This window comes from Seriola aureovittata, chromosome 6 (assembly GCF_021018895.1).
Source record: "Seriola aureovittata isolate HTS-2021-v1 ecotype China chromosome 6, ASM2101889v1, whole genome shotgun sequence".
Lineage (NCBI taxonomy): Eukaryota > Metazoa > Chordata > Actinopteri > Carangiformes > Carangidae > Seriola > Seriola aureovittata.
The window spans coordinates 22861268-22876814 of record NC_079369.1 but is presented as its reverse complement, the minus strand read 5'-3'; the positions used below and the strand labels follow the sequence as shown (position 1 = coordinate 22876814).

Here is a 15547-nt window from a genome sequence, read left to right as displayed (position 1 = left end):
GCAGCACGTTCCAGTGCCAAGGTACATTTTCTAAAGCTGACTCATTTTATAGAAGATTATAGTGTACACTACTGTTGGAAAAAATCCTTCATGATAATAGTAGCTGAGTTGAGGTATCGCAGATTTCAACTGATTTTTAGTCTTACAGTATATCATTTCTAAGGTGCTTTGTGATTTTAGACTGTTAGAGTGAAGCCCTGATTTTCACTCTGGACTGTGATACTGACTGTGGCAGCCAAATATAGTGGTGTAAAGTAACTAAGTACATTTACTTGGGTACTTGTACTTGTGCTCCACTTCTTTTCAGGGGAAAATACTATTTACTCCACTATATTTATTTGAAAGCTACAGATGATAGTTACTTAGCAGAATGACATTTTACACACAAAACATGTGATCACTTTGCTCAACAGTATATAAAGTAGTTAAAATGCCTCTTACATGTCTATACACCAGTAGTACTAACACAATTATATGATATATGACAATATAACTCTAACGGGCTGTTCTGCTGTGTAATATTTTAATATTTGATACTTGAACCATATGTTGCGGGTAATACCCCTGTAGCTTTACTCCAGTAATGTTCTGAATACATGATATTTATTGGTAATTGAATATGTTTTCACAGTTTTAACTTTCACTTAACATGTTGCTTATTTGTCTTTGAGTGTTTTTGATCAATTGCGCAAAGCTGACCAAAAATTTGAGTTAAATCTGATGAATTAAGCTCTTTGCTTAAGTACATTTACAACATAATAAAAAAAAAACTTAAACCAAAGCATAAATTGTGATTAGAGAGATTTGGCCAGAAATTTAAATCACAATCAGTTTTATGTGCAAGACATTGACCATCTTGTGCAATAATGATCATCTTTCATCACTTTCGGGACTCCAAATAAACAAAACAAAATAAATAAAAAGAGGCTCAGTACAGTCGGCTGCGTTATCATTTAACTAAACTAAACTAAAACTTTAACAGTCATTTTGTTAGTTTTTGTAAACTTTTTGCTGTTTTGTGAAATGTTAACATGCTATGACCCTCTGTTAGGGTTAGGACTCAGAGGTTATTTTAATAATCTGGACTTGATCCTTCATCCTTTAGACTATTACATGTTTGTTTTTCATAAGAGCTGAAATTCATAATTTCACCATTCGTGATTTTTTGTTTTGCAGCTCATTTGAAAAGTTGATTTAATCAGCCCCTGTGATAGAAAACCTTGAGATATCATTTATACACAAAGATCCAAGAATGCTTATGTGCCCCCCCCCCCCACACACACACACACACACACACACACACACACACACACACAAACACACAAACAGAGGTACAAACAGTACTATTCTCTTTTTTCTCCCTATCACACTCACCCACCCACTCATCCACACACAGACACAGAGAGAGAGAGCGCAGTATTGATTTTGTTGTCTCCAGGCTCTTGAGAGCGTGTGTACTTGTGTGAGTGTGTGTGTGTATAAAAGGGATTAAGGCCCTCGCTCGGCTGAGATACCATCAGCCATCAACCCTGCTAGTCCGCTTCGGGCTTTCCCGGCTGCCGCATTGTCTATTCTGCTCCGCTATGTGAAAAATGTTGAATATCAACAATGGCTTTCAGTGGTGTATTGTTGAGTTTTTGTATGAACTAATCTTGCCTCAGTGAAAGAGACCTAGGGCTTGGACAAAACGTCTAGAGCCACAGCATTCCTAGCTGGCTCTCCCCTTGAACACTGAGCAGAAGGCTGGGGCTGAAGGAGGCAGAGTAGAGGGAAAGGCAGGCTGGAGGAGAGGCAGGGAGAGGGAGAGGGAGAGCCGGGGACTGGGTAGCGGCTCCGAGGCCGGGGGGTTAGGGGGATGCCGGGCCTGGGGAGGCTGGCAGGGAAAAACGTGTGAAGGTGGGATGGCGGGGTGGACACGGGAACCCGAGAAAGGTGAGGGAGATGAAGGCTGAGCGGAGGCCGTGATGAAGATGCCATAGCATGGGAGAGGAATACTGGGCTGAAGGAGGGATGAAGAAGATAGAGGAAGAGAAGGCCAGGGAGAGGCAGGGAAGAAAAGGTGACAGGGAGGGAAAACTGGGAACTGGGAGAAAGAATCAACTGAGACCAGGGTTGAAATAGACAGACATATATTACTATTCCTGCGTAGAAATGCGGGTTGAGTGTAGGAAAGGACAGAATTTAAACTGAAGAAAAAGTCTAAACACAGTTAAGGTATAGAAACTAGATGTAACAGGGGCTGGAGAGAGACAGAGACAGGTAGCAAGACGATCAGAGAGCAAAACAGAAGCAGGAAAAGCTCAGAAAATCATTATTGCAGCTGTAGGAGTCTGTTATCCTTTTCCTGCCATGGATGTAATGCTGGTTTGGACAGCGGGTAACGTCCAATCAGACAACAGGACTGCAGGCCTTGTCATAATGACAACCATGACATCACTGCAAGGTAAGCTGACTGAAAGATCGGCTGCATGATTGACTGACTGTGTGACCGGGTTACTGAGTGACTGACTGAGTGACAGAGAACAGTTCGATTGGCTGTTTTCTCATCCTTTCTTTTTCTCGTTCTGTCCTTCATCCTTGTTGAAGCAAACTATCGCAGGAAAGAATCCAGGTGTGAGTGCAGATGTGGGATGTTTGTGAGGAATAACAGAAGTGTTTCCATGTGGGCCTTCCTGGCTGTGCTGCTTTTTTCATGCAGATGCATTTAGTAGCGAAATGCCTGTAGTGCAGCTTAGAGTGAGCTCTCTGTCTCTGTGTGCGTTGCCATCTCTGTGGTTCCTCTCTGCATCTCCTTCCTGTCCTGCTGCGTCTGATGAGGCTCCTGCTGCAGATAGGAGAGAGAGAGAGAGAGAGAGAGAGAGAGAGAGGGAGCAAGATAGAGATGGGATGGAGTCAATACAGGTTTTTCATCCTGTCTTTGAAGTTCACTGCTGTCAGATGACACATGTTCATCCTGGAGACATGGTACAATTTTATCTGTGTTGCATTTTATCCATGTAGAGAGATTGTGGAGCAAACTTCTCGATTATCCTGCCAACAGCTGACCAGGATGAACACGTCTTGTTTAAGGTCACAGACAAAGTCAATTAGTTTATCCCAGTTCCATACAACATACACTATACACTATAATAGAGGTTTGCAGCTACTCTTTATCATTTTATTAACACTAACAGGAAATGATATATAACTGCACCACTGTATATCAGACTTTACCTTTAGAATAAGTCCTCCAATTACACATAATAAATGTTTAGTCTTAGGTGATCCATGAGGTGTTGACTCATTGACCTGCGGTCACTTAAATTCATTTACACACAACAACAACAATCTAAACATACAAATATCAGAAAGAATTGAAATATGCTAAGATTTATACCAGTGATCAGTCCATAGCTTTCCTACAATGTCGAACACAAAGGGACATATAATGTTAAAAAGCAGAATTCAGAAGTGTAAGTGCATTGATCAGCTTATACACAAGGTGAATTGATAAAACTAAACCTGTTGTGTTGTCACCTCCTCTGTACAACAAATGGCAGTTATGTTGGAATTAAAAATGATTTAACTTTAATTATCAAACATTAAGCTGCTATAACATTTAAAAGTTTAGGAACAACTTAAAAACCTGTTATGTATTTATCATATATATATATGTATATCATCATTTTTGTGATCTTCACAAGGGGAACATATAAATGATCGTGTGGCTTTTACAGATTCTTCATACTGTTCGTTTTCTTTCAGAGAGATAAACACTCATAGAGGAGTGGGAGGTTTCTCTTTTCGCAGTGAGTGTAACACAAGTAGTTCCTGACATGGTTCTCACTGGCTTGTGAGTGTGAGGCACCGTGGGGTCTATAGGGGTCAACATGGTGTATGTGTGTGGCAGTTTGGGGTCAGTGCCACGGAAACCTGGAATTGAGAGATGGTTGGCTTAACCCTTCACCCCCCAATACACACACACACACACACACACACGGACATGTGAACATCAGTGCCGTCTAATCGGCGGCCCCTGGTGATTTGTCCTCTCAGCTTGAAGCCCTGTCATTCCTCCCTGCTCTCCTCACAATTACAGCCCTGAACTGAACTAGAAAATCTGCTCCAATCTAGCAATTAGTCCTGAGGCCACTGGCTGTGTGTGTGTGTGTGTGTGTGTGTGTGCGTGTGTGTGTGCGTGCGTGCGTGCGTGCGTGCGTGCGTGCGTGCGTGCGAGGACCAAACAGGAAGAGTCAAGTTGGTGACAGGCAAATAGTGATTTTCTTCACTTATGTTTCTGAGACATCAATATGTCATTTTCAAATTAATATATTTACCTTCTTGTAATTATTTGATACATTTTATACAATATAGTCCATGGCGGAGATGATTGTTAGCCTCACACCCCTGATAGTGTTTCTAAAAAATTAAAATTGCATTTATCCAGAGCCCCTTTAGAGGATGCTGCAACCTTTCAGCTCTCGTTCAGAAGAGGATGAAAAGTTTGGAAGATGTTTCTCAATGATGACAAACTTAAGATGCATTTACACTTGAAGAACAGCACCATCCTGTGAGTTTGTGCTGTAAAGCAAAGCAGATTTTGTGCCAAAGTGAAAATGACTTATAAAGAAGGGAAGATTTTGTTCCTTCGTCTTTTAAATTGAATTTTTAAACATCAATATATGTGTTCATTTACTGCTATTAACTTGGTGTAATTGGTCTGTGTTACAGATAACTGTTAAGGATGTTAAAATTAATTTGAACTGCAAATTAACATGCATTTCTCATGACCTGTCACCTTGTGAAGCAAAGACGTTGTAGCTTACTTCGCTGGCTTTTGGTTTTTTGTAAATTATTTTTCCATTTGTAATTGACACTACAAGAAAGGCGCCACACTCCAAGTGATTTGTGCTGTAAAGCAATTCAAGGGTTTTGAGCCAAATCCCAAATTGTACAATGTAAATTGAAGTAAATTAAAATGAGACAGTTTGACTTTAACCCTTCAACCTCCTGGATGTAAAACTGTAGTACTTTCATAAAAAGTAGTGATACTTTAATGTATGTCTACATACGTATGTATACATAAAAAATACATCTCATATTGTGACTTTTCTCATTAAAAATACTAGAACCACTCACATTCCTACATATGCATACATAACTTGTCCTATTATAGCAACATATGACTTGCCTCGCTGGGACATGTAGTGACCATACCATAAGCCTGTAAATGGAGTGAAAGACTCAATAGATTTAAAGTAATCCAATGGAGAGTCCCTACAAGAATAGCAAATCCAAATGAAAGTGTGAGTGTGTGATGCTTGGATGAAGTGAGGAGGGCAGGAGAGGAGTGCAGCGTGGTCAGGGCGGGATGTGGTGCGGGGGGGGGAGGGAAGTTTTTCGTGGCCAGGGGGAAGGCAGGCCTGACTGGGCAGCGACAGAGACGCTTAGTGCCGCCTGGCTTCCTCCTAAAGACTCGGCCTCCTTTTCCCCCCACGCATCGCGCTCCTGCGTCTCCTCTCTCTCCTCCACCACCACTCTCTCCTTCACTTTCCTCTCTCCTCCTTTTGTCCCTTCCCTCCTTCACCCTCCAGTTCCTCTCGCTTGCTCTCTTTTTCTCGCTCCATTCCTCCATTTCTCTCACTTTCTTAATTTTCTCTCACCCACCCGCCCTCCCTCCTTCCTCCACGTCTGGGCCATTACAGACACTCAGCGGCGGGTTGAGAGATGGGGGTGGGTGGCTGCGGTGGTGGGATGGGGAGATTGAGGGGGGACAAAAGCCCTGAGATGCAGAGGTTCGACGAGAGTGGCTGGCTTTGAATAGAAGCTGGACGGCTTCTTAATGCAGCAAGTGGACGGACAGACTTGGATAGACAGACAGAGCAGACTCAGCTCTTTATCCTCGTCCTTTAGCCGAGACCTGTTTTGGCCAAAAAAGCACATCATCCGCCTTGTGCCCTTCCCGCTACGCCTGATGTTTTATCAAACACATTAAGATGTGATGGAGGGATAGGTGGAGGGAGGAGGAAAAGAGGGTAATATAGCTGAAGGCCAGACACTTAAGAGACTGATGGAGAAAACTTTTCTGGTCTCTAAGAGGAAGAGAGGCAAACACGTGGATCGGATAAAGGAGCGTGTGTGTGTGTGTGTGTGTGTGTGTGTGTGTGTGTGTGTGTGCGCATTTCTTTTAGAGATTGCATCTCTTTTATTGTACATTAAGACATTACACATTAGTGTTTCGCCGGTCCTGCTGTGCAGCTGTTGTTGGGGTTAATGTAACGGGAGAAAATATTGACAGTGAAGTTGAATGCGGAGCTAAAAGTGCTGCTTACAGGTTTTAAAAACTGCTTTTGACGATGCAGCTCCGCTAATAAACTCACTACCCTGAAACACAAATATGCAAACACGATCGAACTTGTATCTTGTTATCGTAGTGGTATTTTCAGTCGGAAACATAAAGCTTTTTTTCACTTTGTTGACTTTTTTTCTCGCAGTTAAGAGATCAATAAAAAATGAAATAATTTTACAAATCCATAACTCTTTGTGACACTAATCTTTGTGACACACCATCAAGGACAAACAACACTTTTCTTCAAAAGCCTCAATAGTAAATATTTGGTGGTATTACTTCACTCAGATGTGAGGGGTCTTCAAATGATATTTTCTTCCTCCATTTATTTACTTGCATCGGCTGTCTCTTTGTTGTGGGTGGTGTAGGAGTATTATTATGGATTTGGCTCCGAGAGCTTAGCTGGTCTGCGATTCTGATATCAGCTGGACTCTGATCAAATGCAACAAGCTCTAAATCCGCTTTAATCAGCGCAGCATTATTTTATCGACGAGGAGACTTCACAACAACCAGCAGCTCAGGGACGTTTCTGAGATGTCGGGGGAATAAAACACATATCTTACTGACACTTTTGTGTTTACGCCAATGAAAAAAAACTTTAATGAAGCTAAAGTTGCAGTAAAAACAATTTTGGAGATCAAGGTTGTAATCTGGTTACAAAGGTTTGAATGACAATGGTGTTGAGAGCTCAGTGATCAAGCAGTAACCATTACTGAATTATTAGCTGTTCTACAGTTTTGCTTTAGACTTAAGTATTGAAAGATCCTGTTAATTGTTTTGGTATGTTATTGCTGCTATGTTCTGATTCTTGTTCCTAAAAACTTCACCTTAAAAATCTTGACATGGAGAGAAAAACAAGATTTGTCTGTGATTACGAAACATACATACCCAGCACAGTGACTTAGAGTAAACCCTTTAGCTCCGAGTCAGAATAAATGTACATCCATGTCCCAAATTATTTGTGCGCAGAGTTGAGTTTGCCTGACACTGCCCAGCTTTGGTAAGGATGATCATTGTGTTAATATAATAATAATAACAATAATGATGGATCTAATGACGAGGTGTATGCCATAGGCTCCGACTCTGCTGTTCCACTCCCCTCTACTGAGCTTTTTAGGGTCTTTTATCTAATCGTTTTGGTTTTATGGCCAAATTGTGCTTAATGTCAACATTTTCATCAGCATCATCTTCAGACGCAGCAGGTCGCTGTTTTCAGCAAACAAGCTCAAAAACCCCACTGTACGCCGCCTGCCCAGCACCCAACGGCAGACTGACGACGTTGGTTGGAAATTGATGTTTCTATACAGCTAAACTCAACAGGAAATACGTTTTGTAGGAAACTTAATCGCTGGTTGGATTATCCTATGTTCAGAGGCAACGTGTTTATTCAATGTATGAAGCAAAGCAGAGACGCTAGGAGGTGGCTGAGGTTGGATGGTTACACCAGAGACCAGGGTTCACATCCGCCATCCGTCTAACAAAAGCACTTTGGTTAAGGTAAGGGAAAGATGGTGATTTTGATACAATGTAAATAAACATGTTGTGTCTGAAGCCATGTGAACTTTTTTCTCTATCAAGCCAGACCACGATCTTTCCCTAATCTCAACAAAGAGCTGTCAGTGCCATAAAAAAAAAAGTTGAATAATGCTGTAGTCACTACAAAAGGATATTGTACTGCAAGATTGGATATTTTGGTGCAAAACTATTTCACTGATATGTTCAGTATCAAAGTGTCAAATACGTGAATTAACCACATATCTTCGTTCATTTCGTTTACCAAATAAATTTATATTTCCTCCTCTGCTACTAATTCTGTAGTTTCTTCACACAGTGTTAAACTACAGATGCAGTCCTGAGCCTTGTGTGAATGGTGACAACCAGTAATGAACACGTGACAGCCGTCTCATATGACGGCAAGAAGAACACAGGGTTCATACCCTGCGTCCGAAACTTGGTTCGTGTGTGAGAGTGGTATGAGTAACGCAGAGACGATCTAAAGTGTCGCTTTAACAGCACGTCAGGCAGCCACCCACCTTTTCCTTCTTTTCATTTAACACTCAGTCACTGAGCCCAGAGCTTGTTGCTGCGGCTTCGTGAAATCAATTTCATCAACCAACGTCACTGAAACCAAAGTAAAAGCTAAATAAAATGAAGAAGCCTGTGAGTAAGTTTTGTTTGTTATTTATTTTAGGATATTTTTATATAAAAACTGGTCATAGAAGCAGAGCACTGATCTGCCTGCAGTGATGTATAGTAGCGTATTAGACCTCAGTGTATGTGCATATTAGCAGAAGCATGGATAGACAGTCAGACAAAGAGGTTATAAGAGATGAGAGAGGATGGGTTTATGGCACAATAGGTTTATAAGGCTTAAACTGATCTGCAGCATACCTCCAACAACGGCCAAATACACACACACACACACGGATGCAGGCATGCACATGTATGCATGCAGCAACCCCAATCTACCTGAGCATGTGCCAACAAGTTACACACACACACACAGTCAGAATAGCCAAATCCGGCTAGCCCACTCCTATGTCCGGCCAAGTCCATCTACTGTAGCCACATACACACACACGTACACAGACATACATATAGTTCCCAACAGCCAAAACCAAGTGACACCCAGGCCAACTCCCCATTTAACACGGACACACACATATGTAAAATGTGACCATACAGCTTAGCCTCCCAGTAAGACCTACAGAGCCGTGTGTGTGTGTTCATGGCGGTCAGTACTGAGGCCTTTCCCTGCGGTTTGGGAGTGCGGATGGAGGGATGGAGAGGCAGAGAGAGAGAGAGAGAGAGAGAAAGAGGATTAGAGTGATATGGAGACAAAGAACAACAATAGTTTGTCACATTTTGTCAGAGAGGATTTTATAGAAAAGCTGATTTGGAGTCTGCCACCAACAAACAACGATCGGAAATATGGGATTTATTACGAAATCAGTTTGAGAATTTGCATGAAGGTTAACAACGCCTAAGTGTGTGTGACACTTTCTAAATGTGCACTCCATCAACATCTTAACAGAATTTCAGTAGTAATATTATAAAAGTTATTGTGTTGGTAATTCTTCCATGTAGATACTCTATCAACTAGTTTGCACTAATTACTGTAAGTGTGTGTTTAATGTAGTGTTGGTACATGACATTATTGACGTTCCCTGCTGTGTAAACATGGTTTTCCATTAACACTTCTTCAGCTACACAACACATCAACATGTGTTGCCCCTCACACCGCAGGTGCTGGGAGTGACACATTTCTGTCAAAAACAGCTGCTGAACAGGAAACACACAGGCTCAACACGTTAATCCACACAACACAACATCGGTATCTGGAGTCTTTTTCTTTTTCCAGTTTTTATTGATCATTATGATATTAAACAATAGTCTTACTTTTTCTGAGCTTTTATTTTGATGGTTCCTTTTTGAAATCATGCATTGTCACCCCATAAACTCGCCTGATATTTGTGATATGAACTGATTTGAACGACAGTGTTGAATTCACATATTCTGTTAAATGACTTGTGCCGTTTTTAGTGATGCTGGAAACATACAGCTAAGCATATATCGACCAGTAGGGGTGTAAAAAATTGTAAACTACACCGGAGCACAACTAATAAACTTGCCATCCGGTTTCAGGCTGACAGACAGTACATGTAGATATTGGCTCATGTAGATCAGCTAGGGATGAACAATTAATTAATATCCGGTGTATTGTCCAAACTGCAGGAGCTACAATTATTTTTGATAAAAGTAAAATGTGTCACAACAGACCATAAATAAATTCCATTTCAATTGAAATTGCTACTCAAATTGCAATCGAAATATCTGCCAAAATAATCGGAATATGATTTTTTTTTTTGCATATTGTGCATATTGTTCAGTATAAGCAAATATGTCGGTTAATAAATGGCAAGATATTGAATTACAGATGCCAATGATATATTTTAAAACTTGTTGTTACAGTTGTTATAAAACAAGTTTAAGTGAACTTTATCTAAAATGTTAGTTTATATTATAGGTTGTGTAAATAACATGAATAATGGCCGATAGATCATTATGTGTTTTTTCTAAAATCTGAAATATCGATATTGGTATCGGCCTTAGAAATCCTGCGTCAGTCGGGCAGTAAACTACAGCACATCTGATAATCAATCCTCCATCTGATAATTATAATAAGGCAAACAAAACCAGTGTGTAGAACTGAAAGCAGTGAGAGAGATTATACATACTGTACAGACAGGTTTCTCCATTTCTTATTTTAAAAACACAAAATCTGGATTCCAATCAGCATCAAAATTTAAATAATAATAATAAAAAAAAACATGGGATACATGTGAAATAAGTTAAGCTTGACATGCTGTTAAAACTGCCTGGATCCGTGTGTGAACCTAGATGCACAGCCGCACCAAACAGGAGTCACTTGTTCCTTGGCTCATGCCTGAACTCGCCATCCAATCTCATTGAAAACTAGTTTTTAAGATATTTTGCTAGTTAGCAGCGATATACTATTTTATACATGAATCTGACTGTGTTTCATGTCTTGAAGAGGAGTCAGTAATATTACACGGGTGAATTACTATGTTTAAATCTGAGTTGCATCCCCGCTGTCCTCTAAATGAGCCAGATAAACATTAGTTGATCAAAAAACTAATTTACCAGAGCATTTTGTGCATATTATTGTTTTTGGTTTTTTTACCTCTCGACTTGCTCAGGGAGGCATTGCTGCAGAGTCACAGCCTCTGAGATTCAAGCTACTTTCATGGGCAGCTTAGTCAAAATGTGGTCAGAGCAGCAGGAGCTTTCAGACACAGGCAGTGTGAAGGGGGGAAACAGCAGGATCGGTTTGAAGTGAATGAAATGATTTAATGTTTCAGAGTCGGCCTCGCCTCCGGGGAATGGAACGATATGGGCTCCTAATTGACACTAGGTCAACTGCCTCCCTCTCTCACACTCACACACTCTTACACACACACACACACACACACACACACACACACACACACACACACACACACACACACTGCTTTCTGTCTCTCTCTCTCTCTCGCTCTCACACACACACATTACAGTCTCTCCAGTAGCCAGACCAGTCCAGTGCAGGCCAGCGCCGGACAAACAAAGGCCTGTGCCGTCTGACTATAATGATGGATGACCTCCACTCTCATATTTTATAGGGATTTCACAGGAGTCAGTCTGTTCCCAGGCTGAGCTACAAGTCAATAGCCTTCTATCAGGGCTCCCAAAATCTCTAAAATGACATGTTTCTGAATTCTTGGGGAGAAAAAAAAAAAAGAGAAATGTTTTATGATTTTATTAGGGCTTGAATCAGCCATTGATACAGCATCAGCTAATGACAGCTGAATGTGATTAGCAGGGAGTGGCAGGGAGTGGAATGTTTTATTAGTGTCAGTATTAGCTGATTGACAGAACCCCAGTGGTCATTATTGTTCATTTTTGTGAATGTGTGGACATATTATGCACAGCAGTTGTCACGTGAGAGTGTGTTTTGTGCTTTTAGTGAGACTGCATTACTATGATACCTTTTTTATAGTGTAAATCTCTGTCTTAACAAGTCATTTAGTCTGTTATTGAGCCAATCCTGTTTTCTTAAGACAAGCAAAAGAAAAATGCTGTCAATGGGGTGGTATTATTACACTTCAATTCAAATCAACTTATCTGGGGCATTTTCTAAAATGAAAGGAAATTTTTCTGGATACTATGGCAGCAAGCCGCCTTATTCCATCCTAGTTTTAGATGGTTGTTTTTGGGAAGTAACATAAACAGAAAAGCCTGAACTGAGGCACACTGGTGGCCTGGGGGGGAGTTTAAGATGCTCTGATCATGTAATGGAAATGTCCGCGGTTCTAGTTTGGTGAGGGACCTTTGTTGCTTGTCATCTCTTTCCCTCTTTTCCTGTCACATCTCGTCTGTTCACCTTCATAAAGACTGAAAATGCCTGAAAACTTCTGGGAAAAAAGAAGACCTGCATCAGGAGTTTTGATAAATATATATGTTATTTTATACTTTAGTAAATATATATTGTAAGAACTAGGCCACATGACTTGTTGGCATGTTATTTTGTTTAGCACCAGACCAAAGGAACTATTAAAACCATTATGTATCATATCAAAGCTAGAGTGCTGCCAGTCAAAAGGGTTAACAACCTTTTCACTATCTACAATATCTGCACATGGCAGCTATGGTATGATTAAGGCTTGGTTATGTTATGGTTAAAAACATTATTCTGGTTGATAAGAAGACATTTATTTCAAGGATGTGATGGGAGGTGAACTCTGGTTTTGCATGAAAGTCAGACATACTTTCATGCCCCACTCCGGTTCCTTCAACCGGCACTGAACGTTGCCTTTGAATGTGAATTGTGAGGTGTAGAATCGTCCAATATGGCTGTAACTCCTCCGGTAAGTCTTGGCGCCGTGGAGGGTTCTTTTTAGTCTTTCCAACCGCCACCGATGGTAGAAATCCAGCTCCTGTCTCTGGTTATCATCCAGAATTCATAGAGCAATAGTTACATACATAACTCTTGTCTGGAATTGTAGTTTGAAAAGAGATCAAGAGATGGAGATTGCGAGATCGAGTGTTGAAGTTGAGTAGTTGTAGAACTCGTAGTTGTTTACAGTAGGTTGCGCATCAAGCAGGTTAGCAGTGTTTGTGGCGGATCTACATCCTTCCTGTTGCTCTTTGTTGAACTCTTGCTAACATCAGTCATTTTTGGGGGTTTTTTTCTCGTATATTCAAGGTTCAGGTCTTCATGGGTCCATTCAGTTACTAGTATTCAAGACCAATTTATATTCAGCCCAATCAGGTCGGTAATGTTGCTGCTGGTCTTGGGTCCTCGTTTTAGTGAGTCTAATACCCGAGTGGATCTGAGTGGACCAGTTATCAGGTCCGATCTGGCGGCACATGATAACTGGTCCACTCAGACATGTATATGTATATATACGTGCTGCTGCGCTTCTTGACAGCTTGTTAACTGGTGGACCATCATGCTGCTGCCAGTGTTGCTGTCCTCTGTCTCTGTTGGCCTCTGTTTGGGTTGACTGTAACTGAGATCAGATCTAAATATACTCAGGTCTGTTAGAACTCTTAATAAAAAATATTTAAGATATTTATGCAGTTTCCTATGTGTGGTGTTACCGCAGGCAACTAACACTCGGCTTCAAAGTTGCACACATTTAAAATGGGAGCTGACCAGTGCAGCCGTCAGCGTTTTGCTCCGATCACTTCGAATTACTCCCGACATTCGATGTCTCATCATTTCAAGCGAACGCCTCGGTGACCTTGTAAACATTTGTGGAAGTAAAAGGAAGAACGTCTTCATTCTTCTTCTTCTAGTAACCTTCATTCGCACAGTTACGCATTCCCAAACAAAACAAAATCTGCTGAAGTCAAGAGGCCCGCAGATGGAGGCAGCCGTGAAACGAGGAGAAAGGAGTGCAGGTGTCAGAGGCGACGCCACCAGATGATCATCTCCCTCCATGACATTTTCAACCCTCCCGATTTCTAGCATGCAGCAAGAAAACACGTCTCGCACATCTGAACAGCACCGCGATGACATCTAATCAGATGCCAGAGGAGACGCTTGGTGTCAGAGCTTAGAGAAAACACACTGATTCCCCACCGGCTGTATTGTCACTAAATGCCGCTTCTCTCTATGGACTGTAAATGATTTAATTTGAGCGCCAGATGTGGCGTTTAGATTCTGCTAGCGCTCGTTGAGAGAGAGACGGAGGGAGGAAGAGAGAGGGAGAGACAGGGAGGGGAAGAGAATGAGGAAATGACAGGAAGGAGAGAAATAGCTTGGCAGACCGACAGCCAACAGCAGCCCGGGCACTTGACAGAGCTCTCAAACTCCATGATTGTGTGTGTGTGTGAGTGTGTGAGTGTGTGAGTGTGTGTGTGTGTGTGTGTGTGTGTGTGTGTGTGAGTGTTTTTTTTTTTTTTTCCACTTGTGTATCATGACAGCTGAATGAAAATCAATCTGCTTCTACATCTGCCATCTTGAGTGTCGGGGAGCACAGATGGGCCTTCCCTGTCACACTGAGCTATCTGGCAGCCGACCAACTCAGGTCTTTCCACCTCTTCTTTCCTCTCTTTTCTAATCTCCCTCTTCTCTCCTCTCCTCTCCTCTTCTCTCCTCTGCTCTCCTCTCCTCTCCTCTTCTCACCTCTGCTCTCCTCTCCTCTCCTCTCCTCTCCTCGATAATCAGATGCCAGGCACTGAAGAGTATTTTTTTTTTCCTGCGTTGATGTCTCCAAGTCACTCTGACGGCAGATGTTTGGGGCCTTTCGAAGCCGCAATCTGGGCTCTAATCACCCTCATTGACGGCTCCGAGGGCCCCTGTTGCAGCTCTGAATGGCAAATTAAAGCGTTTTTAGATAACGTTGGTAATTGGCTAAATCGTTTATAAGCCCGGAGATCACACTTTTAATCTGCAGCCTAACATGACGGATCATGAAGCCGAGACGGATCTCGTCCATGTGTGTGTTGCGCGGCGCGTTCTCCTTGCCCTTCCGTCCCGTTTTGGTTTCTCTCCTCATGTGTTACAGTATGTTTGATGCTTCATGATTTGCCCATCAGATTAACAAACACTAATCGTTCTCTCTGCTGCAGTTTGTCTCCGTGTCAGGCTTCCCCGCTATCCTCTCTCCTCTCTCTTCTCTCATCTTCCAAGCCCATCTCATCTCTGGCATTAACTCCATTAGCCTGGTAATTGGCTCTTAAAGCAGCGGCCACAGACTCCGAAGGCCACTTAATGTCCATCTCTTTCCCTCCCTTCTCCTCTCTGCTCTCCAGTCGATCATCTACCTTCCTCAGTAAATAGCATTAACTAGTCCTGCATAGAAATCTGAGGCCATATTAGTGTTATCCTCCCCTCTCAGCCTATTGCCAGGCTTATGAGTCCCGATCGTTGGAGATGATATGGCTAAGTGGATATTTTTTTTCTCACATCACTCCAAAATGGGGCTCCAAATAACCCCCAACTGTCACAGATGAATATGTAAATTCTGCATATGGAGATCTCCCTCCATTTTTTAAACCCAGTCCGAGAAACTAAATCTGTATTTAAGAGATGTGGATTTGGAAATTCAGCTCATCATGACCCCCCCCCCCCCCCCCCCCCATCCTCCTCAACGTGGGCTTTGCTTTTCATTTCCGGATAGAAGATAAAATAAAATGTGAAGGTATTTC

At 41.8% G+C, this 15547-nt stretch overlaps 1 long non-coding RNA gene across 4 annotated transcripts in view; it reads left to right on the top strand.

Annotated features, from left to right (window-relative positions):
* Positions 1-1717: 1717 nt before the first annotated feature.
* The window catches only part of LOC130170718 (uncharacterized), an 86860-nt gene continuing 73030 nt past the window's right edge, over positions 1718-15547 (top strand). For 2 of the 4 annotated variants that reach the window (XR_008828034.1, XR_008828035.1), the window contains exon 1: positions 1718-2443. This is a non-coding gene — a long non-coding RNA (uncharacterized LOC130170718). The remainder of the gene's footprint in view (positions 2444-15547) is intronic. The other 2 variants (XR_008828033.1, XR_008828032.1) reach the window with 2 other exon arrangements.